The 6,487-nt window shown below is 49.3% G+C and overlaps 1 pseudogene; it reads right to left on the bottom strand.

The window, feature by feature from the left end:
* Positions 1 to 3,862: 3,862 nt before the first annotated feature.
* On the bottom strand, positions 3,863 to 5,969 carry LOC130266304 (E3 ubiquitin-protein ligase NEDD4-like; annotated as a pseudogene).
* Between the last annotated feature and the right edge of the window lie 518 nt (positions 5,970 to 6,487).

Below are 6,487 nucleotides of genomic sequence, written 5' to 3'. Positions count from 1 at the left end.
CGCCCCTGTCCCGCCCCGTTCATGGGCACGCGGGACGTCCCGGTCACAAACTGCAGCAGCCGGATCCACTTCTCAGCGTCCATCAGCAGCACAGCCTGGGGGCAGAGACACCCTCAGCACTGCAGGAGCCCCTCTGTGCCAGCAGCCTCAGGGCACTGCGAGCTGCCTCTGCTCCATCTGAGCAGGAGCTGCACCTGCCCTCACCTGAGCCAGGAGGGAACAGCTCCGGCCCCAGCACAACCACCCACCCTGAGCAGTTCTCATACAGAAAAATGATTGCAAAAAAGGGCAGGGACTTTCACCTACAGGACCAGCGAGGGCTGGTGCCCAGTCTTACCTTCCAGAACCAGCGGATAACAGGGTGATTTGGGCAGTAACCATTTTTGTAGATGGTGTGTTGTCTCCAGCCGCTGACATCCACGTCACCAAGGCCACACATCAGTAACTGCAGGCAAGCAGAAGGGTGGGATGTGTCCCTGACCTCACAGGGTACAAGGTGCCACTGCCCCTCAGGGCTCTGACCTTCAGGCACTTATGCACACCCAGGGGAGAGTCCGAGCACCCCCAGAGTATCCCAGCTGCTGCAGAAGGGCTGCACACTGCCACAGTGTGACACAACTTCCACGTCTTTGGCTCAGATAGGACTGGCAGAGGGTGGCACTGATCCACTAGGCTGCTTCCAGGCTTTCAGAGGCACACCCCCCCACCACCCTCCTGAGTGCAGCTCTTCTCATGTCATGAACAGATTTATTAATTAGGAAGAAACATCTGATTTCCAGCCGTGTCCGCACGTTCCCCCAGGGAGAGAGACAGATGACTGAAAAGCCCAGAACGTGGCACATCTGTCAGAGAGCTGCCAGCTTGGGGCACCAAATTGACTCACCTCCAGCTCATTTTCATCAAAAATTTTAATCAGGTCGATAGGAAGCAGTTCTGTAAATCCCTAAAAAGAAGAGCAAAGTTAAAACTCTCATCCCACATAAATCCTAATTAAAAAAATCAATGACCAAATTACTTCAAGCTCAAATAATTAAACTTGAACGAGAACGACCTTATTCCCATAAGGGAAAGATGATATATTCTTACACAAGATAAAACTGTCAAATCACAAAACATCATGTATTCTATTTGCATTCCCTGCCAAGCTCCCCACTCCCTTTACACAGACACCAGTGGGTAAGAAATCTGTGTTAAAAACAATCCCTGGTTTTGGGAAAGAAAGGAGCTAAAGAGCCTCGCCTCCAGAAAGGCATTCATTTCTTTCTGCACTCTGTTGACAAATCGCCACTGGACGACCAAGCTGCAGAAAGAAACAAAACCCCACCAGAAAAACAAACTCATTAGCAGGTCTCAGCCAAGGGCTCAAAGGTTTCAGCAACCCCAAATGCTTTCAAGTTTGTCATTTACAACTTCAGCAAGTTCAGGTAACTAAGCAGCTTCCACCAGCTACTCCAATTTATTGGCTGGTGACTGATGGAATTTTGAAGAGACAAACCAAAAAGCCCAGTGACTTTGACCAAATTACAGTGGGAATTTTTTCACTCCTGTAGGTACCTACGTGAGCAGACATTTTATTCTTCCAGAGCAATGAGCAATTAAAAATTCCCAGCAAAGTCTGCAAGCTCTGAGGAGAGCTGTCAGGACACAGCACCTCGCCTATAAATAAAGAAATAAACTGCAGCATCAAAGGGACACCTTGCTTTCAGCACCAGCCACCCGCACCACAAACACCTCACAGGTGCAGGCATCAAAAGTCAATTCCAGGCATGGAATTGCTCCAGGTCCAGGCACTGGAAATGAATTCCCAGTTTACACGAATGTAGCAATTGTAACATCTTTCACTTTGGAAAAGGCCCTGATTTAAAATGCCAGCAGGTATTAATGAATTCAGCATTTTACATCCTGGTAGGTAGAAGAACTGAGAAATCTGAAAATGAAACCTAATTTCAGATCTGGCCAGTTTTGGTAGGATTGCTGGCACTGGACTCCTGGCTCTGGTCTGTGACTGGCAGAGGAGGACACTGGGATGAGGGCCAGGCTGGAGAGCACCTTCTGGCTCATCTCGGCTTGAGCCAGGTGTTGGAGAAGGACGTTTCCATGGGGGGAATTTCAGGAGATCAAAGCACGTCATTTAATTTACTCCTTGTTCTTGTACCTGACGGGATATAACCAATGTTAACAGTAAGGTTTTCCCCCAATGATCCCGGATGCTCTTGTGCAGTACAAGCTCCAGGGATTGCAGCAGGGTCAATTCTAACCCAGCTGCTCTTTCTTCCCCCCAGGCACATTCCATCACGGTACTTACTCAATGTATTCCCGCTTGTTTTCATTTGTTACCATGATTTCGGACCCGTTGGGCTTCAGGTCCACTTGATATGTCTGCATTTCAAAAGACCAAAGGCTGTTATTTGAGGACATCTTTCTCCCAGAACCCACTCTCCCTGAGCAGTGTTTCACAAGCAGGATCAGGCAATCATGAGCAAATTGATTTACACTTTTGAACAAACCTCCGCTGACAGAAGGGAAAACTGGCAGAGAGGGGCTGGCTATTTACTGATCATTTTATTACAATTATTATTTATAATAATGAAATTATATATTTATATAAAATAGAACCACAAAATAGGTACTTTATATACACAAAATTATAATAGCTATTATCTGTAATACAAGAAGATAAATCACATACTGGAACTGCCCAAAGCCAACCAGTGTGTTACAAAACCTCTCTATTCTGTGGCTCCTAGTTCTCCATGAAATCCATAACCTTATGGTGCTTCAGGAAAAAGGCAGCACTGGAAAGTGGATCAGAATATTTTTGACAGGACACTGAATGCATGGTTTGAAATGCTGAAGTCAGTTTTTATAAAAGGCCCTACAGTCCCCAGCTCCAGTTCTATCTGGAGCCAGGATCTAGGGCTCAGAAGTAAACAAAGGGAAAATGCAAAAAAAAGGTCATAAAAACCTCTAAGCAAACTAATTTAATTTAATGTCTACAACACTTTCATTTGTAATGGAGAAAGAGCCCCATAGGCTGTGACCCTTTTCAACCTGGCAGCTTCCCCCTGGCGCACCAGCTGTGACAGGCACTACAGAGAGGACCTGGTGTCCTTCTGCTGCTCTCCCCTGACAGCACCTTCAGCTTCAGGAACCAGAGAGTCCCTGAGCATGTCCCAGCTGGACTGTGGGACACCTTCATCCCTCCTCACTGCAAGTATTTCACTCAGCTGCATCTCCAGCTTGTCCCAGAGGTGCCACAGCTCCCTGACAGGAGCTGGCAGCCCCGCTCCCAGCTGGGAACACGGCCAGCTGAGCTCCCAGCTGCTTTCACCACCACCAGACTGTCAGCACTGAGCTACTTGTTGGCAACCACCAGTCCTAAGATGCAAGTAACCTTTACGTACCTGCCCAAAGTTTTCCTCATCTATGCAAAATCCAGCTCGGTGGGGTCATTTTCCAGGATCCACTTCAGAGAGTTGTAGTATTCACTGTCCTAGGGCAGATCACAGTTAGGCAGTTTGAAAATGGGCAATTAGTGCAGAGCTGTGGAAAGCCAGGGGCCTGTGAGCACTGGCACAGGTTCAATGGGCTCTTACCACTGACTCCATGTCCTTCAGGGTTATGGGCTTCCCCAGCATCATCTTGTAGAAAGGTCTGATGAAGAAGCCTGGGAGAGAGAGGACAGATTACCTGCCCTGCCCCTGCACATTCCAGAAAGGTGGAATGCTTGAGGGCACCACCCCTGGCATTTCCTGTTACCTCCTGACTGTAACAGTCCTGCAGCTGCAACGGCATCAGAGCAGCTCAGCTTTATTTTATTATGGCACAGAAAGTCCAATTTTTCAGTTTCAACAATTATCCACTAACTGCCATACTCCACTGACCACCCTAACATTAATGGCAGAGAGAGACAAAAGCTGGGGAATTAAGCCCAGGGTACTCTATCCCATTTAAAATCACTACTTCCCTCTCCAAGGAGTTGCCTGAAAATCAGGCTAGTGACCTTCCTCTGCTCAGGACTCCTTTGCTTCCTCTGCTGCACCAAGGCTCAGGAAAATCAGCTCAGTGATGTCTGCCAGGTGTGAGATTTCAAAATGCAGCAGAATTTGTCATTAAATCATTCAGCTATAATTTTACATATGAAAATACGCTGCAGTTGACCCCCCTAGTTTGGCTGCAGGCTTGCATGGAAATACTGATAAAAATTCCATGCTTTTCCTCTAGGGACAATGCTCCTGCTGGTTCTGGAGCTTTCCCTTGAGCAGAGAAAGAAAGGCACTGTGACTGAATGAATCCCATTCAAACAGCCCCTGGCAGCCCCAGCCTGTCCCAGAATGGGCTCTCAGGCACTGCAGCCCCTCCCCAGCCCCTGGCAGCCCCAGCCTGTCCCAGAATGGGCTCTCAGGCACTGCAGCCCCTCCCCAGCCCCTGGCAGCCCCAGCCTGTCCCAGAATGGGCTCTCAGGCACTGCAGCCCCTCCCCAGCCCCTGACAGCCCCAGCCTGTCCCAGAATGGGCTCTCAGGCACTGCAGCCCCTCCCCAGCCCCTGGCAGCCCCAGCCTGTCCCAGAATGGGCTCTCAGGCACTGCAGCCCCTCCCCAGCCCCTGACAGCCCCAGCCTGTCCCAGAATGGGCTCTCAGGCACTGCAGCCCCTCCCCAGCCCCTGGCAGCAGCACTCACCGTCCAGCAGCTTCCCGTGGTACACAGCCAGGCCGGCCACCCCGGCCAATGAAGGTGAAGTACAACAGGTGATCTTCGTTACAGAGACCTGAATTAGGATTCATCTGAAGTGTGTAGTTGTCTCTTTTCTGGGGAAAGAAAAAAAAAACCAGCTCAAGAAGCAAGCCTTTAAATAAGCAGACACTCAGACATGTTCACACATAGCTTGTGCCTAGGGGCATCTCCCTCCAAGGCCTTTCCAGCATGTCCCCCACGCAGCCACGGGAGCTGAAGGGTGGGCACAGCAGCAAACCCAAGCCCTGGCAGCAAGAATGCCCTCTCTGCCTTTACAGCTGGGCAGCCCCAGCCTGAAGCTCTGGAGGCCACTGCAGTGGGGACGAGCAGCTGCATTCTGAGCTCACCCTACAGCAGCACTGCCACTCTGGGCAGAGTCTGGGCAGAGGAAAGCAGCTTTGCTGTGACACTGCCCTCAAAAGCTGCAGCTCTGCTGCCCTGGATATTGCCTGAGCTATGGAAATGTTTCCTGGCTTCTCAAGGACCATTCCAGAGGCTCTCTGAAGAGCAGGAGGAGCAGGGCACTGGGGCTCCCCAGGGCACCCTGGAAAGGGGTGCGACTTCTGCCTAAGCAACCTTCCCTCTTATGCAAAATGTCATGTATAGAGCCCTTGAGAATAGAAATACAACTTACGTTGCTGAGTATTCAAAGAGACCATAGTAAGGGTTAAACATCTCCTTGGACAAGAGAAAAAAAACATTCTCGGGCCACACCTCCATAGTCAAGTCCTTTTTCTCACTCAAATTCAATCCACAGCCTGGCTTTTAATACATCAGGTCTCTTCACAGACATGATTCTTCTGTAGGACTCCTCAAAAATGTTATTGCTGTGTAATTTCATCTCAAATCTGTTGGGTATGTCAGCCTGTGCCAAAGAAGATTAGATCATCCTTGTTAGTCTCAAGAAATAAGCCTTAGGGCAAATTCCTGGCTGCTAACAGCTCAGTGACAGGTCAGACACCTCGTGTTCAGCTCCCCATGTTTTCATTCCCCAGTGCTCTCTCAGTGCACGTGTTGGGAACATGAGGGGAACTGGGCCAGCTCCAAAACAGTGCTGCAGACTTCTGTGGTAAATATTTGATGAAAACGACGAGAAATGTATCAAAGAAAACAGGAGAGCACAGGGAGGGAGGAGCAGCCGTGTCCTGCAGGCTCTACTCACAGGTTTCTTCAGCTTCTTGCGGAAGTAGTCGTACTTGTGCTTGAACTCCCGGGAGTAGGGCACCGACAGAACAGGGCACGGGCACGGCTCGGCCTGGGACTCATCGATTCACATCTGTCTCATAAAGGCCGTGATAAAACAGGAGGTGAAAGCTGAATGGTTGAAGTGCTGCAGCTTGGGTCCTGCTCAGCCCTCATCCCAGCCCGTGCTGCCAGTGAACACACTGATGCTCTTCTCAGCTTGTTTTTATACATCCAAATTCCTTCTTCCAGTTTCTTCAAGCTAGGGGATGGGAAGGGAAGGGAAGGGAAGGGAAGGGAAGGGAAGGGAAGGGAAGGGAAGGGAAGGGAAGGGAAGGGAAGGGAAGGGAAGGGAAGGGAAGGGAAGGGAAGGGAAGGGAAGGGAAGGGAAAAAAAAAAACTCTAGGAAAAAAAAAAAAAAAGAAACACCCCCAAAAACAACCACAAAGAAACCCAAAAGAAAACAAACAAAAAACCCACAAATAACAATCCAAAACAAATCCACAGCACCTTCAGCACCTTTTTGCATAACAAACTTGTACAATTATAACTTTTAAATTCTCTTCTTTG

The sequence above is a fragment of the Oenanthe melanoleuca genome, unplaced genomic scaffold (genome assembly GCF_029582105.1).
Source record: "Oenanthe melanoleuca isolate GR-GAL-2019-014 unplaced genomic scaffold, OMel1.0 S012, whole genome shotgun sequence".
Taxonomy (NCBI): Eukaryota; Metazoa; Chordata; class Aves; order Passeriformes; family Muscicapidae; genus Oenanthe; species Oenanthe melanoleuca.
Note: the sequence above shows the minus strand (reverse complement) of the source record. Positions and strands in the feature narration are given on the sequence as shown.